The sequence below is a fragment of the Gorilla gorilla genome, chromosome 6 (assembly GCF_029281585.2).
Source record: "Gorilla gorilla gorilla isolate KB3781 chromosome 6, NHGRI_mGorGor1-v2.1_pri, whole genome shotgun sequence".
Lineage (NCBI taxonomy): Eukaryota > Metazoa > Chordata > Mammalia > Primates > Hominidae > Gorilla > Gorilla gorilla.
Window position 1 is genome coordinate 93,156,931 of NC_073230.2, and position 22,827 is coordinate 93,179,757.

The window sequence follows — 22,827 nt, forward strand, 5'->3', positions numbered from 1 at the left end:
TATCAAGCCCAATACCCAGCAGCTATCTTTACTGATCCTCTCCCTACTCCCACACTCCACCTCCCAACAGGCCCCAGTGTGTGTTGCTTCCCTCTCTGTGTCCATGTGTTCTCATCATGTAGCTCCCACTTATAAGTGAGAACATGCAGTGTTTGCTTTTCTATTCCTGCGTTAGGATAGATTTTTCTATCCATTTGGTTGTCGTTCCTCAAACTATAGTGCAAACTCCTCACAGAGTTAATAAATTCAGGCCCGGTTCCAGTTCAAGATGGTTGCCATAGTCACCTTGTCACCCTCAAGAGGGAGTGTTTTTCTTCTTCATCGTGAACCCAGTGGAAACAGGGTCTTCACTGAAATTTCTTTGCCCTCTCTGCTCTATTCCCTAAAATCTGGTCTTTATTTTTCCCTTTTCAGTCAACATTTCTGCAACACTCATCTCTCCCTCTTCCACCCTTCATAGTCTTGTATTCCTTTTTAACATTACCACAACATACATTTGTCTTCATGCACCTGTTAGTGAATGGACACAACCTTGTCCATTCATTTGCTTTACTGACCTAGCTTTTACAGGCACCTGTCTCTGAGACCTACAGTTACTCTCCTGCGTAATTTGAAGAAAGGAAGCACAAGGAAAGCCATACTTTCAAATTCCAAATTTAAATCGGGAGAAGAAAAAACATTCCAGAGTTTAATGCTTTGCCCACATGATGCCAAACTAACTATTCAAGAAGAAAATTGCTGTCCTTCCAATAAATTCAGTTTTTTTATTAAATTGGTTTAATTAACCAAATGTTTTGCTTTTAGATGAACATAGCTTCAGCCTGCTGTTTTGTGAGCTTGTTAGAGGCCATAGGTTGATTGGAAAAGCCAGGAAATCCCAATGATAACCTAGGAAACATTTCAAAGTATCAGAGGCATCTACTGTAAATGTCGTCTTTATTATAGCCTCTTCACAAAGCATCTGTGTGTATAACATATTAATGTGGAAAGAACAAGAGCTTTGGAGCCAGCAAACCTACATCAAACTTAGCCTCAGTCTCATCTTTTTGCTTTGATGCTTAGAAAATTATTAAACCTCTCTGAGCTTATCGATATACAATAAAATAATTAAGGATCTATTTCCCAATCACTAAACATTTAATCTACCATGATGTAAGCCCCATGATATTTGAAACATAGTAGGTAGCCAGTAATATGTGTTGTAGTGCCAACTATACCCCCAGACATTGTGTAAATGCCTATGTATACAAGTGGTGATCAAGACAGTTCCCTACACACAGGGAAGGTTAAAAACTATTTGGTGAACTGGACGAAAAGGCAGGACATTTCAGTGTAGTTATGGGTGGGTACATGGAGGAACACATGAATTTGGGAAACTACACGCAGTTCCCTATACCTATACAGTAGCATGGTGTGGAGAGGAATGGTGAGCCATGAGTTTGAGGAGATAAGACAGGGAAATGTCAGGCAGCATCTGGTGGTCAGGCAAAGGCCTTTGGCTTCTATCCCAAAGCAAAGGGGGAACCCCTGAAGGATCTGAGACAAAGAAGTGACATAACTGGATGCATGTTTTTAAATGTTCAGTCCAGCTGCAGTGTGGAGGAAGAATAGGGAGGAAGCAGGACTCTGGAGAAACTTGTACAGGCAAGAAATAATGGTAGCCTCAACCAGGAAATGGCAATGGAGATGAAAAGAAGTGAATAAATGTGAGAGATATTAAAATGTTGAAACTGAGTGTAATGATTGATTAGACAGGGAGACTTAGAGGAATTGGAGAGGAATCTGAAATTTTTAGCTCTTACAACTATGTGGTTAGTAGTACTATTCTAATAAACACAGAAGATGAACAAGAATTTTTTAGATGAATGGGAAGAAATAATGAAAAATATAGTGCATATGATCATCATGAGATATTAATGACATATCTATTGGAGTTGTCTAATTGGTTGTTATGTATATGGGTCATACTTAACAGAGAGAGCTGAGAGATATTAGTTTGAAAATCATCAGCATGTAAATGCTAACTGAAACCAGAAGTAGATGAGATTGGTCAAGGTGAATGTGCAGAGCAGGAAATAAGAGTCTAGACTCTGCAATGGTTTTCCACCAAGCAATCCTTAAGGCTATGATTGTGAACCCTGGTTGGATGCTAGAATCACGGGGAGCTTTTCAAGAATAGTCATGCCAGGACCCCATCACAAACTAATGACATCAGAACTCTGGGATTGAGACCCAGGCATCAGTATTTTTTCCAAAGCTCCCAGGTGATCATGGTTAAACTCTGACTTAAGGAGTAAAGACAAAAGAGAGTTTGGATAAAAATCCAGGTAATGGCTGGGTACAATGGCTCACGCCTGTTATCACAGCACTTTGGGAGGCTGAGGTGGGTGGATCACTTGAGGTCAGAAGTTCGAGACCAGCCCGGAACCAACATCGTGAAACCCCATCTCTACTCAAAAATACCAAAATTAGCCAGGCGTGGTGGCAGGCACCTGTAATCCTAGCTACTCAGGAGGCTGAGACAGAAGAATCCCTTGAACCTGGGAGGTGGAGGTTGCAGTGAGCCGAGATCATGCCACTACACTCCAGCCTGGGCAACAGAGCAAGACTCCACCTCAAAAAAAAAAAAGAATATATATATATATATATATCCAGGTAATGTGGTGTCATGGAAGTCCAAAGGAAACAGTGTTTGAAACAAAAGGAGTTGTCAATGGTTTTATGTGCCTTGAGGAGTGGCAAAAAATACCACTGATAACTTGAACAGTATTGGGAGTGGGGAAAGTGAAGGAGGATTGGCGGATTGCTACAGAATATTAGTTAGGATTTTGATACTAACAGCCTCTAAAAGCATTGCTTAAATAAGACAGAAATATATTTCTCATTCAAGTCCTAGAAGCCTAGGGATGTCGGTTCAGTCTGGAATGGCATTCCATAGTTTCTATTACCTAAAGTTTTCCATCTTATTCCCATGTCATGTGTGGCTTCCATTCCAAATTTAATTTACGGTCCATGTTGGCTGGTGGCATTTGAGCATTTCATCCACATTGCACCAGAAGAAAAGAGATAAGAAACAAGCAGGTTATACTCTCTCCATTTAAGATAATTTCTCAGAAGATACACATATCATTTCCATTAGCATCCCAACAATCAGAACCTAGAAACATGGGCACACAGAACTGGAAGGGAAGCTAGAAAATGATCTTTACTCAAGTGCCTTTACAGTCTTTAGAGTCTTTACAGTCAGGTGCCCGGCTAAATGCTAGGGTATTATTACCATGAAAAAGAGGAAGACTTGATAGGGGACAACAGCTAATGATCTCTTTTAAAAGTGTGTTGAGAAATAAAGGAAGCAAAATAGAAATAGAATATAAGAAAGTCTTTGAAGATGTTTGGCTTTGTAGAGGAAAAGAGCATAAATCATTCACTACCTGGAGATAAGAGGTTATAGGGCAGTTTTTAAAAATGGCTTGAATGTTGATTTAGAACGGGAGAGATTTAAATGTTTAGATGTGGTTGAGAGGATCCAGCAGAGAAAGTAGGTTTGTATTTAGGGAAGACACAGGAACATTTGAAGAAACCACGTACCTGAACAGGTAAGGAAGGGCACCTTTTTTGTTGCTTTTTTTTTTCTTAGCAGAGCTTCTCAAACTTGAATTATGTTGTTAAAAAGCAGATTCTAGGCCGGGCGCGGTGGCTCACGCCTGTAATCCCAGCACTTTGGGAGGCCGAGGCGGACGGATCACGAGGTCAGGAGATCGAGACCATCCTGGCTAATACAGTGAAACCTCGTCTCTACTAAAAATACAAAAAATTAGCTGGGCGCGGTGGCGGGTGCCTGTAGTCCCAGCTACTCGGGAGGCTGAGGCAGGAGAATGGCGTGAACCCGGGCGGCGGAGCTTGCAGTGAGCCGAGATAGCGCCACTGCACTGTGGCCCGGGCAACAGAGGGAGACTCTGTCCTCTGTCTCAAAAAAAAAAAAAAAAGAAAGAAAGAAAAAAAAAGCAGATTCTGACTCAGTAGGTCTACGTGGGTCTGAAGTTCTGAAGTTCTGCATTTCCAAGAAGTTTCCAGGTGATGTTAATGCTGCTGTTCCTAGCTCACATGTTGGAAGGATTAAATCTAGGCAGGAGAATGGGTGGGTAATGAGGCTGGGTGTAGATCAGCCATGTTGTAGGGAGGACAGAAGGAAGTTGAGGGTCCTACCTAAAGGGCTTCTTTCCCTTAGTAAAGTAGTATTTAAGTTTACTTACCAAGAATTAGGAGAGAGGCAGTACAGTAGGAGACTTCAGGAGAATGGAGAAAGTTTGTAATAGCTCTGGGGTAAAGAGTGGAAAGAGATGGCTTGAGACATACAGGATGGCCAATGTTGAGGGCTTAAATGGGGCAAAGACTGCATACTGGCAATGAAATCAATCTGCATGCCCTATGGTTTTCTGTAATAGTCCTCAGCAGCCCAGGTGTAGAAACATAGAAGATGGATTGTCTTGAGAAATACATTTTATTTCATTTGGTGAATATCCAGCACCATGCCTGGTACCTAGTAGCACACCAAAATGCTAACACTCACTTCTCCAGTGAAAATCATAGAAGATATGTAATATTAAGTTGGTGCAAAAGTAATTGCCAAAACCACAATTACTTTTGCACCAACCTAATAATAGGACTTTGGCAAAAACTGCAATTACTTTTACTTTGGCAAAACTGCAATTACTTTTCCACCAACCTAATAATAAGACTAACTGTCAGGGCCTCCCAGCTGACCTTTTACTTATATCTCATCTTCGTGGGCATCTCCCAAACCAATCTGCCTGTTACCTGCTAATTTTGCCCTGTCTCTATGCAATGTTTTCCGACTTTGCTAGGCCTACAAATAATCTGGAGTAGTTGTTAAAGACAGATTTTAGCTACTTCCAGAGATTCCTGCTCAATAGATTTGGGGGTGAAGTTCACTTGTATGTGATTTTAAAAACAGTCTAAATGATCCCAATGCAGTTGGTCCATAGATGGCACTTTGAGAAATAACTGTTCTCAATCAGGCATCTTTGCAATGAAACATCCCATCACCTCTGCTATTTTATTTGGGATACCTGGAATTCCTCTTTGCACTCATTGTTTACTTTAAATCACAGTTTAATACTAATTTCTTCCAAGAATTCTTAGCTATTAATTTTACTCCATATTTATTAGAGAATGAAGAATGGAGCACACTTCTTCAGCATTTTTATAGAGATGCCTGTATGATTATATGCATGGTGTTATCCTGTGCTCGCTTGTTATGTCACGTAACATTATTTGTATTTTCCAGTCCTCCATCACTACTTTAGACTGTGATCCCTCTAAATTCAGGAATCCTATCTCTGACCAGCACGGTGTTTAACCCTGAAAGTTACCCTGAAACTATATGCTGAGCGAATAGATAGGTGAATAAATATGAGAGTGCATGGAGAATCAAGAAACAGAAAAAGTGATGGGAATACTAAAAGCAAGCAGTGTAGTGGAAAACAAAGATGTGATAAAAAGAATAAAGTAAAATAAAAAAAGAGGATTTCACGGGAAGAGAATCATTAGAGCCTAGAGGACAATGTGGGTGATTTAATCACAAATAGTTTTAAGAAACATGAGAAAAAGAGTCTGCAGGCGATTTGAAATAGACTCTTAAGTACCTGACAAACCTGAGAAAAATAGGTAGGGAAGAAATCAGTGCATTGAAACCCAACAAAACTTCAATGTACCATCCCTTTTCAATCACTTGGAAGGAAAATGATGTGTTTAGTACATCCTCCTTCTTCATGTTTGGATCTTTAAATAGGGTATTTGGATTCACAGACTGTAGCCTCCTCAGATTGTCTCTCCTCCCAGCACACTGCCATGCTTTTTAAATGACACCAGACTTCCAAGCAAGATTGATCGTAAATTTGAAAAGGTTATATGTGATGTAATGAATAACACATGCTACCCCCTCGAGCGTATCTCCAGAAGGGCACATACCTAGGATCCTGTGTGTTCTCATCATTCAGAAAAGATTGGAAGGGAATCTTGCTGGGCAAGCTGAAAGAAAGTTTCCTATTATGCTCATTTAATAAACTGCCTTATCTTTTGTTCATTCACTTTATGAACACACAATTATTAAGAACCAACTATTTTTGGCATTCCATAAATGTTTGTGAATAAATGTGTGGATGAATGGATATTATATGCAAGTCAGAGTGAAAGAGTCTATGAAGATATTAAGATAACACAAACAGAGGACCTACTCTTAGTAGAGATTACAACATAGTAAGGAAATCAAGACATAAAAAACACTTTCTAAGGAAAAAGTGATAAGTCCTATCACAGAGTATACATATTGCTTTGAGAATAGAGAATACAAGGGAAAAGGGGTTATTTCAAATGGGTGTTGGAAAAAGACTTTTGCAAGAAGTTGTGTTTGAGTTGGACTTTGAAGGATCTGGACATGCAGAATCCAGGTAAGTTTATCTGGGGCAAAGAGCAGGAAGTGAAGTGTGTTGAGATGTGTGGAAAATGGAGAAGAGTTTTATTTGGATCAGCTCTGGAGTTTATGAAGGACAACACTGGGCAACAATGAGAGTTTGCATGGAGATCTTTTAAAGTTTTAGATTCATAACATAGCCCAGGATGGTTAACTGCTAATATTTATTGAATGATTACTATGGTCCAGGCATACTGTAATCACATAAATTATCTCAACTAAGGTTCACAGTAATCCCATACATAGGTCCATCAAGTCCTCCTTATCCAAATATAATTGGTGTTGGGAAAGGCTAGGTTAAAAAAAAGCCCACTTGAAACAGAAACCTTGATTTCATAGTAAATTGTGTGTATGTGGTTGTGGGTTGGAGGTGGGGAGAGTTTGATTAGAACATATGTTTTAAAAATGATTAACATTATAACACACATTTATTTTATCTTACATCAGCAATACATACACACACATTGTAACTACAACTTGTACTAGTTCTTAAAATGCACAAATAATGATTCAAATGGATGTTTTTGGGGGGAACACACACTTTTTCCAAGAAAATTACACGATTGCATAATACAATATTCTTTAGGTTCGTATTTTTTAAAAGATCATAAAGAGGAAGTTTTTAACAAGATCATAAAAAATTCTGATCTTTATTTTCATGAAGAACTCAAATTGTGATTTTCCAAAATTTGAGTTCTTCATTATTTTCCTCGGAACTCCAATATGAAATTTAGTCTCCTTTGAAATGCCTATCATGTCATTGCTCTGGTCAATTGTTTTTTCATGAAGTGACTTTGTGTGTGATTCAGATATTTCTCCACTTCTATTGAGTTTGTGACACCTTGCTTTAGTTGCTCTGTTCACATTTTTGTTTTACATTCATTTTAATTATATTCTTAATGATCATTACCATTTTCACAAAATGCAGAGTTTCCAGTGTTGGACGGTCAGTGAGAGTCTGATCAAAGCAGACATTGCTAGGCAGAGTCAAGGAGCTTGAGTGGGGGATTCAATTGAACTGGTCAATTCATGAGTCAAGGTTTTCAAATTATGACACATTTTATTATTTTTATTTTCCTATAAAAGCTTGGCCAATAAATACTTGGATGATGAGAGCTCCCTGTGTTTTATGATTCCCATGTTACAGATTGGAAAACTTAAAGGCCCAGGAAAGTCAAACAATGTGCTCACCGCCACATGTCTCGTAAGTGATAGAATCGGAATTCCAAAGCAGCTTGACTTTCATGGGTAACCACTAAGCAGTGTAGGGGGTGGGTCAAGTGCCCCTAGTTGTCCATTAGGGATAAATCAAGGCTTCAAATTTACAAAACACTAGAAGCTCATCTTTCCTACATTGCATGCTAACTTATAAGTGTTCTTTTTCTCTTAACTTTAATACTAGACAGAGAGATTCTTTATTTTCTTTTTTATAAATCAGTATAAACTCGCATTTTTAAAAAATTTTCTATTTCCATAGGTTCTTAATTCTCAATCTGCATTTTTCCTAATATTTGTCATCAATGCATTTAAAGATTGGTTAGCTTAAACTCACAAGTTTTGATATAACAGTCTCTTCATTGATCCATAAATTATTTTGAAGTATGTTTTTACATTTCTAAACAGAAGGATTAGTACTTTTTGACATTTACTTTTCATCTTTTTGCATTGTGATTTGAGAATATCATCTGCATGATGTAGTCTCTAAATCCACTAGTGTTTGTCAAGGCTTGTTTTGGAACCATTATATGGTGAATTTTTGTAAATGATGTGTGTGTGTTTAAAAAGAATGTGTATTCTTTAACTCTTGGGTATGGGATTCTTCTATAAGTAAATTAGATCAAACTCATTAATTTTTCTGAAATATATTTCAAATATTTTCCATTTTTGTTTGCTTTATTTATTAATTATGGAAATAATTATATTAAAGACTTACAATATAATCAAGGATTTGTCAATATTTCATTGTAATTTAATCAATTTTTTATTATTTTAGGTTTATTATTATTAGTATTATTAATATCTTGAGGCAGAGTCTTACCCTGTTGCCCAGGCTGGAGTACAGTGGCGTGATATTGGCTCACTGCAACCCCCGCCTCTAAGGTTCAAGTGATTCTTATGCCTCGCTTGGCCCCCTGAGTAGCTGGGATTACAGGTGTGGGCCAACATGCCCAGCTATTTAGGTTTATTGTTTTTAAGTTTAGAATTTTTGTATCTTGTGTGCTTTTCTTCCTAATAAATATATTTTAAATTTTACTTAAAGACATTTTGTCAGATGAATTGTAGCTATACCAGCTTTCTTTTGGTTATTGTTTTCTTGGAATAATTTTTCTCTCACTTTTTTTCTGTGTTGTATTTTAAGTGTATTTTTATAAGCAGCAGAGCTGATATTTTAAAAATTCGTTTGAATATGTTCTTTTAATTCGTGAGTTTAGTTCATTTACATTTATTATGATTATGAATATATTTGGATTGATTTCTACCATCTTATTCTTTCTATTTAGCATACTTTTCTCCTTCTTCTTAGGATTCTATTTAATTGACAGTTTTTTAATCCATCAACTGTCTGTGGTTTAAAAGTTATATATTCTGTTTCTCTTCCTTTAGTAGTGTTTTAAACTTTTAACGTGAATTGTCAATATAACAATGCCTAAACTAAATCAATATTTTACCTTTTTTCTCACAATTAAAAGGATTTTAAAATGCTTTAACTCCAAACTTGATTTTTTTAACTTTCTATTCTTTTCTAGTGTTTTCACTCCATCCTGTTTTTATATTTTCAAATCTGTCTATTGTCATTGCAATGCTTAGATAGATACCAATGTTTATAAATGTGGTTGCTCATCAATGCTTCCTTTATCCCACTCCTTCATGAATTTTATTACCTTTTTTATGGAGCACATCATTTACTAGTTCTCTTTAGCAAGGGTCTTTGAGTAAAAAAGTTTTTAGTCATTGTTTCAAACAGGTTCTTAAATAACAATTTAGCTGAGTATAAACTAGGTTGACAGTTACTTTTCCTTAGCCCTTTAAATACATTCTTTCACTACTTTCTCCTCTCTATTTTCGCTATTGAAAAGTTTTTTGTTTTTGTCTAATAGTTGTGGCTTTCTTAGTTAAGTAACTTCTGTGTTTGATTTTAAGATTTTAAGCTCCACAGCTTCACTGTGATGTATTTAGGTGTAGATTTATTTTTATTTATCCTTCTTGAAAATCATGTGGTTCTTGATCTGATGAATTCATACATTTTGCCACTTCTGGAAAATTATTACAAGAATTTTCAAGACTATATCTCTCCGATTTTTTCTGTTCTGTTCTTTTGTACTGCCTATTAGGGGTTCAGGGACCTTCTAATTCTACCTTCCATGTTTCTTAAATCTTAATCAATTTCCCTTTCTCCATGTCACAATTTCCCAGTGCAATATGCTGTCTAATATCCCCAGGTAGAGCTTTCAGTTCATCAATTATTTAGCTGCCTAATCTGTTCTTTGTCAATTTAAAACTTTTTATCTGCTATTGTTTTTCCTATTCTCCTTTTTCCAATGTGCCTGCATGTTTCTCTTTTTTTCATATTTTCTTATTCCTTTTTAGGGTTTCAATTCTTTCACATCTTACTTATTTTAAGCATACTTCTGTTATATTCTGCTTCAGATTGTTGTCATATTATCTCAAGTTTTAGGTTGTAATTCTGCTGTTTTTACTCACTCTCACTGTGGTGAATGCCTTCCTTGTATGGTTTGTAATTTTTGCCATGAGCTCTCTTCTTTAGCCTATTTCCTTGTATTCAAATTCCTTCTGGCCTGCATGTGAGAGTGTCCCTCCAGAGTGTTTGGTTTCAGTCAGGAGCTTGGGGTATTATTGGCCTAGGGATTAATATAACAATTTTATATTAATTTCTCAACCTGGGATTGAAGGTTTAACCTACTTGAGTAGACTAAATTCAAGCTCTAAACCTATTTGAGGCACAGATCTGTGGTATTAAATTATCAGGGGTAACTCTTTGCTTTGATTTCTTCACCCAGAACCCTGGCAGAAACAAATAAATGTATCTGTTGTCTCTCTTGGCTAGGGATCAAATTTATTTCATAGTCCACTCTTAGATTAAAAGTGCAATACTTTCAGGGCATCAGCTTTATGTGGCACACTTGGGTCTGCTCAGCTGCTATAACAAAATACCATGAACCCAGTGGCTTAAAAAACAAGACATTTATTTTCTCACAGTTCTGAATGTTGGAAGTCTAAGAGCAGGATGCCAGCATAGTATGGTTCTGGTGAGGGCTCTTTTCTTTACTTGTGGACTGTTCCTCCTCACTACGTCCTCACATGGTGGAGAGAACTAGAGAGCAAGTTCACCAACGTCTTTTTTTATAAGGGCCCTAATCCTATCATAAGGGCCCCATCCTCATATCCTCACGTAACCCTAATTACTTTGGGAAAAGGAGGTCCCATCTCAAAATACTATCATACTGGGGGTTAGGGCTCCAGCATAGGGATTTGAGTGGAGGGACACAAATATTTAGGTCATAACAGGCCCAATATGTCATCTACTGTCCTTTTGTGGGTGTTAAAACCAGGCTTCCAGTTTACCAAGAGAAAGGCCCTCAGTCTCGCCCCACACCCTGCTACAGCATCAGGTTGAACCCTTAGTGAACCAACTGTCCAGCATGTCTAGGGTTTTTCAGGTCTTCTAATGTTACCTTATTGCTGGAAACAGAAGCCTCTCAGATTCAGCTTTCACCTCTGGTTTGTGTGATCTTAACACGTCTTCTGATTTTCCATTCCTTTCCTATTAAAAAGGGATGAAGTACACCAGTATAATTTTCATTCATCTCATACAGTAATTCTGAGAAAGAGCAATTAGAGATAGCAATATGTTGCAAATTAAAAATGTTAAATATAGCAAACATTAAAAATGTTAAATATGGCAAAAGCAAACAGAGATTCTCTAATAATGCATTTTAATTATAATGCATTGATATAACATATTTTATCTGAGGATATTAAAGTATATTACAACTACATTATAATTCCTTGAAGAGACCATGAATGTTTCCAACCCAGCAACCACAGAACAATTAGAGGCCATTTGGGATTTGATAGTAAATTGATTATTATTGACTCCCTTTTTAAAGACTGTAATACAATTCCTGGAGTGTTATACCATTGGTGAAGAGGTTATTTTTCTCAGAACATGTGTTGAGTAATCAGAATGGCTGATTTCAAAGATGCATTCTACAGGGCGAACAGTTCAAAGATAAGTGAAAAGGAGCTAAATGTACAAATAGTCTTGATTGGAAGCAGTATAAACATTGAGAATGGATGGCCCAGGAGTCTCTTTATTGTCTTGCTATAGTCCCATGGTTTTGGGACAGATCATGTTTTCCCAGTGTCTTTTCTCTTTTTCTTCAGAAATAAAGAAAAAAAGATTAGTTGAAAATATTTGCTATTAAACATGAGGTCAAAGCTAGTGTAGTTATCAACTGGAGGAGAAGGCGAATGGAAAAACTAAGTTGACTTTCTTCGTAATGTACAAGTAGCAGAGTCTGTTTGGGGCCTCCAATTCATGGTAAAGTTTATCCTTCAAAGACCAACTAACAATCGTGGAATCAAACTGGCTTCCATGGTATCCTCCAGAACAAGGATCAGTTCAAACTGAAGCCAGACCTCCCTTCAGAAACATGTAATGCTTGATATTAAAGATTTATTTACAAAATTCAATCTGGGAAAGAAGATGATACCAAACATTAGGGTTAGCTTATTAAAGCTCCCGGGCATTCTTCCTGCTAGTATTTAAGGAGTGTAAGTACCTAGGAATAATATTCAGGCAACTGATATGGCCATAATAACTGCTACAATATGGAACGACTACCACTCCATACACTAACCAATTTCTAGTCTTAGCTCTAATGTAACTCATCTGAGTTGACCACAACTTGCAATGGTTTGATTCGCTGTACAGTTTGGTTTGGTGTTTCAGACCCTAGTGTTTTATATCCCAGACTTCACCCTGACCCTGAAAAGCAAATGGACTGAGTATTCAAGTGCCTGGCCACTCAGATCCTTTTTGGTATCCCCACACTATAACCAGAGTAAGTTCTCATAAGATAGTGAGATATCGTTGATTAAATTTTTTGCATATTGTCCTAGCCTAAGCCTACAGGCCCAAATCAAACCAAGGCCTCCAGATTCCAACTTCTAGTGTTTCCAATATATGTATCTCAACAATCTGATTTTATGAGAGCTCCATGCTTTGTTTGAAAGGTTCATTTTGACTTCCTATATTGCTGACCATAATACTACATGTGCTCTATTGCACTTGATCCCAGAGTTTTTGATTTCTTAGATTCAATATACAAGTAAATCAATATTTAAGTATTTTGCACACTGACATAATCTTATCAACTTTTTAATCTTACCACTATTATTACATGCGAGAAAGAGCAGGACATAAATTATAATAAAAACACTTAAAGAACTTACCATATGAAAAACTCACTATGTTGTCTTTGCCTTTTTCATTTTGCCAAGGACTAGAGATAAAATTAACCACAGACTGGGAGTGATCAGTGGCATTTGCGAACCTGCACTGTACTCAATACACTAACCAATTTCCAAGCTTAGCCCTAATGAAACTCTGCTTTAACCACAGCTCCCAGTTGTTTGATTTACTGTGCAGTTTGGTGTTTCAGATCCTGGACTTCACCCTAACCCTAAAGTATCAAATGAAGACAGACTTAGTATTAGCCGTGTCCTTTCACTTCCTCCCACACTGCTAGAGGTGAGCATGAGCCCTGCAATTCTAAACATTTACATTTGCTTCTCGGTCCCAAGGCTGGCCCAGAACCCATATTTTATAGTCTATCTTTTTCTTCTTTCCATGTAACATGTACATTTATTTTCATGTGTATTATCTAATAATATTGGAGTTTTCCTGGCAACATGAATTGCTCCAATAAGAATATGCAACTATGTAATCAGACCTTGATACCAGGGGAGATAGTCAATACCTTTCCTGTGGAAAATTGTTTTCTGGCTTTGAATAAAAGTGTCTGCAAGGACCTTTCATCTCTATACTCGACTACATCAAAGAAGGAGTGCTTTTGATGCATATTATAAAACTACAGAAAAGGATTTTATCTGACATTTGATAATTGTACCAAACTATGTGTGGAAGAAAGAAAACGCTTCAGCAGCAAAATAGAAAGGCATAATTGATTACACTATTAGGAGCTGTTACAACATGAAACAAACAACATAAGATTATAAGAAGATTCAGCTAATAATGTATTTCTGACATCAATAAAATTAGTTGTTTTCATCTGTGTTGTGAACTTTCTGATTCATTTTAGCCCTGTGTATTATTCTATTACGACATGATGATTCTCATTATGCTTCCCCAAGCCTATCAACAGATAGAGCCTAGATTCTAATTATCTCTATATTTAGTCAAAACAGTCAGGCTTCATCTGTTTCCAGAACAGTTAATGTATTTGGCTCATTACTCTGAAATCACTGAGTACAATTTAGCTCACTGAAAACGCATCCAGCATTAGCTTATGTAAGGACCATAAAGGTCCACTGCATGATGATTTTATACTTTCTCTATTGCAGTGAGTCAGGATATAATAGCTACTACTGTTGATCACTATGTACCAGACACTATGCTCACCTTTTATATGCATTATTTATTTAGTTCTTACAGCAGCAAGTTATTATTCTCACTGTACCGATTTAGAAGCTTACCTAGTTATGCACCTAGGAAGTGTCAGAGCCAGGACAGTCTGATTTTAAAGCCTGACATTGTAACCACTCTGCTGTAGGACATACTTAATTACACAGATTCAAACTTTAAGTCTGATATTTGTTCAAAGTACAGCTTTGTCCCTAAAGAGATGGACTCTAGTGCCTCAACCCTGACATGAGACTGCTTTGAATGTGAAGATGGCCTTCCTTTTTATTTATTTCTCCAAGAGGATTAGTCCCCTGTTGAAAATCTTTGAATGACTTTCCACTGGTCTTGTATAAAAATCCCAGTCTATGAGTTCCTGGGCACTTGGACTGATTTCCGTTCCAGGCTGCTTTATTTACTCTGGTTCAATCACTATGGCTTTCTACAGTTCCTCCAATACGCCAAACTATTTCCTTCTTTGGGACTTTCTCCCATCTTCTACCCTCTGACTCAGACATTTTTTCTGCTTCTACTTATACCTCCAGACTCAGTTAAATTTATTTCTAAAGAGGCCTTCCTTCCTTGAGTTGGTTCTAGCCCCTCTCAGCTGCAGATCACCCATCCAGTGATCCAATAGAAGCCCTCCCAGAAATTAGAGGGAAGCCACATCTGTCAGCCACCTGGTAACAGGTCCACCGTCTGCAAACCCAGAAGTGGACTGTCATCCCATGCCAGCTTTACAGAAAAAGTCACTGATGTTTTTGGGATCATAAAATCCTAATGCTGAAGTCAAAAAACTTGGTACTCTTTCTATAACAATTAGACATTAACTGTTATTTTACATGAATAAATGGTTAAAAGGGGGCTAACCAGAAGGGAGAAATTATCTGTTTAAAATCTATTTGAAATTGTATACTCTCCATAAAACTTTAGCTATTTTCATTACAAAGATAATTCATGCTTCTTATGAAAATTTTAGAAACACTGAAAAACATAAACAAATCACTCAACTTCCAACAATTTCGAGAAAATCTTAGGTAACATATGGTGTATTTCCTTTCAGTCTTTTTGCTGGGTACTTTTAAAACATAGTTGTGATAAATTTGTGTCACATAAGATTGATTACAATTTTTAAACTTTATCTTTTATTATTTATAGAAAGAAGTATGCATGAAATTATAAAATGTTTGGGGAAAATAGAAAAAATACATTTAAAAACTGAATATAACCACATATATCACTACCCACAGATAACTACTATTAATATTTTGGCATATGTTCTTGTAGTCTTTTTCTAGGATATTTTCTTAAGTTGTATTATAACATAGATAATGATTTTATAGCAGAGTTAACACAGCAATATTTACAGATCCTAGAATGTTGCAGAATAATTTCTGAGGGCTAATAGTTTTCTATTTCAGTTCACCTTAGTTTACACACAAAGCTCAATAGAATAAAGCACTCTATAGTACCAAGCATTATTTTGTATTATTATACTTTAAGTTCTGGGTTACATGTGCAGAACGTGCAGTTTTGTTACTAGGTGTACATGTGCCATGGTGGTTTGCTGCACCATCAAACAGGCGTCTACATTAGGTATATCTCCTAATGCTATCCCTCCCCTAGTCCCCCACCCCTCACAGGCCCCAGTGTGTGATGTTCCCCTCCCACTGTCCATATGTTCTCATTGTTCAACTCCCATTTATGAGAGAGAACATGTGGTGTTTGGTTTTCTGATCTTGTGATAGTTTGCTGAGAATGATGGTTTCCAGCTTCATCCATGTCCCTGCAAAGGATATGAACTCATCCTTTTTTATGGCTGCATAGTATTCCATGGTGTATATGTGTTACATTTTCTTAATCCAGTCTGTCACTAATGGACATTTGGGTTGGTTCCAAGTCTTTGCTATTGTGAATAGTGCCACAATAAACGTACGTGTGCATGTGTCTTTATAGTAGAATGATTTATAATCCTCTGGGTATATGCCCAGTAATGGGATTGCTGGGTCAAATGATATTTCTAGTTCTAGATCCTTGAGGAATCGCCACACTGTCTTCCACAATGGTTGAACTAATTTACAGTCCCACCAACGATGTAAAAGCGTTCCTATTTTTCCACAACCTCTCCAGCATCTGTTGTTTCCTGACTTTAATGATCGCCATTCCAACTGGCGTGAGATGGTATCTCATTGTAGTTTTGATTTGCATTTCTCTAATGACCAGTGATGATAAGCATTTTTTCATATATCTGATGGCTGCATAAATGTCTTCTTTTGAGAAGTGTGTTCATATCATTTGACCATTTTTTGATGAGGTTGTTTTCTTTTTTCTTGTAAATTTGTTTAAGTTCTTCGTAGATTCTGGATATTAGCCCTTTGTCAGATGGATAGATTGCAAAAATAGTCTCCCATTATGTAGGTTGCCTGTTCGCTCTGATGATAGTTCCTTTTGCTGTGCAGAAGCTCTTTAGTTTAATTAGATCCGATTTGTCTATTTTGGCTTTTGTTGCCATTGCTTTTGGTGTTTTAGACATGAAGTCTCTGATCATGCCTATGTCCTGAATGATATTGCCCAGGTTTTCTTCTAGGATTTTTATGGTCCTAGGTCTTATGTTTAAGTCTTTTATCCATCTTGAGTTGATTTTTGTATAAGGTGTAAGGAAGGGGTCCAGTTTCAGTTTTCTGTATATGGCTAGCCAGTTTTCCCAACACCATTTATTAAATAGGGAATCTTTTCCCCATTGCTTGTGTGTGTCAGGTTTGTCAAATATCAGATGGTGGTAGATGTGTGGTGTTATTTCTGAGGCCTCCGTTATGTTCCATTGGTCTATATATCTGTTTTGAGTACCATTTAATTAAAACTTTTTTTATTGATTTCATGTGTGGGCTAACACACAAGATCAGGCTGTCAAATCAGGCTCACTCAGAGAGTTCTCATACAGTAACAAGCCTTATTAAAAATTTCAGGTCATGGTCAGTCAAGAGGCATGGGACACAGCAAAGTTTGGGACATCAAAGGGGTCCTTTTCCCCACATCAGACATGTATTCTGTGATAATAATAGCAGAGGTTTTAGATAAGGCTTTTCAGGTTTACCTCACATAGCAGGAAAAGTGCTTAAGTTATAAACGTCTCCACGATACACTCCAGAGAGTTGTGTAACATGTGATCTTCTTTAGGGAATCACGTGTCATAAATCTGTAAATTCTGGGCTCATTTACTAAGTAATACTTAGCAAGGACGTCCTGCCATACATCATTAATTCATATCATTAGATAATAATCTTTCCTTTTAGCAAATATTGGTCTATTTACCTGGAGTTCCAGGTGGCAGAGATTAGACTGAGTCGATCTGCCTTTTTATTCCCCCCTCCAGGGTAATTCCTCCCACCACCCTCAAAGAAAGTGAATGGATCACAGACCAGCTGTTAAAATGCTTTCATTCTCAATGAGCAATAAGGGAAAACAGTATGGAAGTTTCTCAAATTAAAAATAGAACTACCATATGATCTAGTGGTTTCATTACTGGCTATATATACAAAGGAAATGAAATCAGTATGTCAGAGATATCTGCTCCCATGTTTATCCCAGTATTATTCACAATAGCCAATATATGCAATCAATCTAAATGGCCATGTACAGATGAATGGATAAAGAAAATATGATATATGTATCTCCAATAAAATATCATTTCATAAAACAGAATGAAATTCTGTCATTTGTGGCAACTGATAAACCTGAGGAACATTATGTTAAGTAAAATAGCAAGTCACAGAAAGATACTGTGTGATTTCACTCATATGTGGAATCTAAAAAAGTTGATTTCATAGAAGTAGACAGTAGAATAGTGGTTACCAGAGGCTGGAGAGGGAAGAGGTGAGGGCAGGACCAGGAAAGGTTGGTTAATGAGTACAAAGTTATAGTTAGACAGGAAGAATAAGTTCTGGTGTTCTCTTACACATAAGGGTGACTATATATATTTTAAGAGCCAGAACAATTATTTTGACCGTAATCACCACAAAGAAATGTTAAGTGTTTAAAGTGATGGATATGGTAATTACTCTGATTTGATCATCATATAATGTATAAATGCACTGAAACATCACATTGTACCCTATAAATATGTATAATAATGTGTCAATTACAAATTTAAAAACTAATTTAAAATTTTAAAAATATAATAAAGCAATATCACAATAAAGAGAGTCACACAAATATTTTGGTTTCCTAATGTATATAAAAGTTATGTTTACACCATACTTAGTCTATTAATTCTATAAAGTGTATTATATCTAAAAATGTACATATTTTAATTTAAAAATATTTTATTGCTAAAAAGTGCTAATGATCATCTGAGCCTTCAGTAAGTTGTAGTTGTTTTGCTGGTGGAAGGTCTTACCTCAATGTTGATGGCTGGAAACTGATCAAGGTGGTTGTTTGCTGAAGGTTGCGGTGGCTGTGGCAATTTCATAAAATAAGACAACAGTGAAATTTGTCTCATCCATTGACTCTTTCTTTCATGAAGGCTTCTCTGTAGCAGATGATGCTGTTTGATAGCATTTGACTCGCAGTAGAACTCTTTCAAAATTGGAGTCAGTCTTCTCAAACACTGTTGCTCTTTTATCAACCTAAATCTATACAATATTCTAAATATTTTGTCATTTAAACAATGCTCACTGTATCCTCACTAGGATTAGATTCCATTTTAAGAAACCACTCTCTCTGTTCATCCACAAGAAGCAACTCTTCATTCGTTAAATTTTATCATGAGATTGAGCAATTCAGTCATATCTTCAGCCTCCACTTCCAATTCAAGTGGCTATACCAATTTTCCTTCACAGAAGAAGTAAATGGAATTCCTGTTGTTTCACATCCTCACCAGTATTTGGTGTTTTTAGTGCTTTGAATCTGCTTACTTTTTAACTGGGTTGTTCATTTTCTTATTAATGAGTTTCAAGAGTCTGTGCATTTAGTTAATCGTTATTATACTTTCTATTCCTAAAAGTTATATTTGACTGTTTTAAAAATTGGCTGTGTAATTTTTTACAGTTTCCTATTTGCAGATATTTCAAGCTTTTCCTTCGTTAAACTTATAGAATATAATTATTTAAAAATATTTGCTGACAATTCTTATCTATGTTGTCTTATGGCTTTATTTCTGCCACTTCTCACTCATGGTAGCTTGTTTTCTTGTGTGCTTTGTCATTTTTGACTGTGTGCTGGAAATTGTCCTTGAAACATTATTTGTGGAGAATTTTTGAGGACTCAAATAGAGATACCTTCTTTCAGAAAGCATTTGGATTTATATTAATGACAGAAGCTAGAGGCATTACCAGCCTATGACCAATTTAGACTAAAATTAAACTACATTCATGGCTTAATATTTTTGGAACTACTTAGGTGATGTGAATAGGACTGCACACCTTCACAATGACTAGTTTACAAATACAGATTCTAAGGGAAAGATTTTATTTCCCTTCTTTGCTTAGCACAAATACAGTCACCTGGGTTATTTTGGGTGGTGTGGGTGATAAGTCCACCTCTTCTCATCCTTATCATAATAGTGTGGCTATTTGGAATCTCAGCTTAATGTGGGAGGGATCCTTTTTAACTCTCCCATTTCGGCATGCCCTGGTACTTGATGTCAAAATCAAAGTTCACAGTTGCAGAAACTGACAAAGGCTGTGGGAGACAATGGCACTGCATCTCTGGGTCCCCATTTTCTTCACAGGCTTCATAATTCCATACTCTCTTATCAGTTCTTTGATGTCTTTAAGTTTTTAAAATTATTTGATCCAGAATTTTTAGTTATGAAAGGTATTTATATTTGACATAGAATGCTTAGTTCTGTGAGGGGTTGGTCCCAACCTACTTGTTTGCTTTAGTCTCAGAAATGGAAGTGTCACTTGTGGTCTTCTGAATCTTCTAGCCCTTCCACATCCTTTACCCTCTGTTCACCCTGAAAAGTTGTTATTGTCCAGATTTCTGACCATGGCACACTTTTTCATTTGAATATTTACTCCCTTGGTTTGCTGACAGCCACTGGCATGGGCTAACTTATCATCTCTGAGCTACACTTCCTTGTGGATGTATTTGCCTGCATCTCATTGAACTCAGTATTTTCTTAAAGCAGCTTCTCCTTTTGTCATACTCATCTATGAAACAGCACAATTTTCCCAGGCATCATTCTTAACATGTAGAGTCACATGAAGAGTTGTTCTTCATGCTGTGTAATCCATGCCTAACAGTGCTTCTCTCACAGGACTCATGTCCCCCAATCTTGTCAGCTCTCATCTGAGCCCCCATCGCCTTCTGCCTAGTTCCCTTCTCTGTAATCTTCCACCTTTGGTCTATTCTGAGCATTGCCTCCATCATTGAGCTCCCTTTTTCAGAAACCCTCCATGAATTCACATGGCTCAGTAGAAAAAACTCAGACTCTTTAACCAGCTGTCACTTCTGCCCTACATCATCTACCCTGATGCTTTCTCTCAGGTTTGTAGCCCACACCACACAGGCATCAGGCCAACTTAACAACTTGCAAATTTCTGAACACTTTGTATTTTTCCTACCTCTATACTCTTGTACATTCCATTTATGTTCTGAAAGGTCTCCCTACTGAATCTTCCTTGAAATATAATCATGCTAAATCATGCCAAATTCTAAATTTCACTTCCTCCAAAAAAGTATTTCTTCTTCATCTTAGCCTTCCTTTATTTTTTAAAACAAATATTATTTTGTGCATTTCAGTTTCACAACATGATGTTATGGGATACATATAGATTGTAAAATAGTTACTATAGTGAAGCAAATTAACATATTTTATCATCTCACATAGTTACTTTTTTGTGACAAGAGCAGCTAAAATATACTTATTTTTAAAAGTTCTTAATACAATACAGTTTTATTAACTATAGTCCTCGTGTTGTACATTCAATCACAGTAGTCAATGTATGAAAATAACCTAAGTGGCCATCGACGGAAAAATAGACAAAGAAAATGTGATATATACATAAACACAATGGAATATTATTCAGCCTTAAAAAATATGATATACATATACACAGTGGAATAGTATTCAGCTTTAAAAATGGAGGAGAAACTACCACTTGCCAATCACCATATGAATGAAGTTGGAGTGCATTATTCTAAGTGAAATCAGCCACAAACAGAAAGAAAAAGATCACAAGATCTCACTTAAATGTGGAATCTTAAAAAAAAAAAAGATAGGGAGATGTAAGTCACACAATACAAAGTAGCTGCTATCTAATCTTCCTTTTCACAAAATAGAAGATTTATAGGTCAGAAGTGTTTATACATTGGCAGTTTCATATGAGTCAACCTAAAACCTGGTTCTCTGCATAAAATTAACATGTGGCTAATAAATATTCATTTAAATGTGTGAATTGACATTTTGAGAAAAATAAGCAATGCAGTCCCACAATGAAAGAAGGCCTAGCTTAATACTTTCAAATTAAGGAGTATTAAAACTGTATCTCTCTAAATGTATGAAGAATTATATATCATATGTATGCGTGTGTGTATATATTTTATATATATAATATATATAATTGCCCAAGGATATTAGAAAGCACTGTGAGTACAGTGCAGAGAAGAATAAGGACAGTGAAAGTAGCAGTTACCAATGCTTGAAAGTAGCAGTTACGAATTGCTTGCAGCTCACATATGTTTCATAAAGCTGGATGTCAACTGATAACCTGTATATACACCCGAATGTACTTTGAATTAATTGACTGCAAGGGACTCTTTAAGAACGAAGTGTTATTATTGGAACAATACTATTGAAACATCATATGATAATTAGAAAATAAAGTCAGCGACTGCAATTTAACTTAAAAATCGAAGGAAATTCATTTAAGTGCTCTCTTGACATTTCACTTCTTGCTAAAATCTACTTTTAAAAGCCAAATTAACCAGATTGTCCATTAACATTGATCACATTAGCTAGATAATTGCCAAAGCTCCATTTTACTTATGCCATTTGGGTACAGCATAATATGAAAATAAGGACAATGTACCTTGATGCATAACACACTATCCACGTAACTTCTTTTACAATCTTTGAAAAGTGATCCTCTCTGCCTGAGCCTTGATTCAACTATGTGCCTGCTATTTTACATTATGTAAGCATGCAACAGAGCCATTAGCAAAGACCTCTCTGATGTCATAAAAGGAGTGCTGCTGCCTTGCCTTGTGACAGTGTACCCTCTTATGTAGCCAAGAACACAGTTCATAAATAAATATGAATGAGACTTTGCCAAGATTGCCTTAATAGTACCAGTAATAAAAGATCCTGAACTGGAAGGCAAAGTCCACCTTCCTTTGCTGAATTGGCTACTTCAGTTTACCCAGTTGTCCTATGACTGAGGTCTTTATCACCAGGGAAACAAAGAACGTACTTTAAGGTCAAAGCAAATCTTCTGCAACCTTCCCTGTAAAAATAAAAGGAGTACGTTTTGTACCTCCTGCATAACAGGAATAAACAATAACTGAAAAGATGTATACAATTTTGATGCTTTACCCAATGAACTGATATACATCCTATGACAGGAGTCTTGACTTTTGACTGAATGTGTTTTAATAAATATGTGGATGTTTTTACTTTGTGTGGCATTCTGGTTTCTTTCTTTTTCATTTGCTCAAGATTGTGTGT

At 36.4% G+C, this 22,827-nt stretch overlaps 2 long non-coding RNA genes across 2 annotated transcripts; both read right to left on the minus strand.

Moving 5' to 3' along the window:
- Positions 1–744: 744 nt before the first annotated feature.
- Positions 745–3,857, minus strand: LOC129534719 (uncharacterized). Its single transcript, XR_008681406.2, has 2 exons — positions 2,949–3,857; positions 745–888 (listed from the first exon to the last, which is right to left on the minus strand). It is a non-coding gene; the product is annotated as an uncharacterized lncRNA (long non-coding RNA).
- Positions 3,858–4,029: 172 nt separating this feature from the next.
- Positions 4,030–22,273, minus strand: LOC109027671 (uncharacterized). The gene is made up of 6 exons (XR_002006698.4): positions 22,193–22,273; positions 11,188–11,276; positions 10,196–10,353; positions 5,992–6,051; positions 4,254–4,318; positions 4,030–4,122 (listed from the first exon to the last, which is right to left on the minus strand). It is a non-coding gene; the product is annotated as an uncharacterized lncRNA (long non-coding RNA).
- Positions 22,274–22,827: the final 554 nt, after the last annotated feature.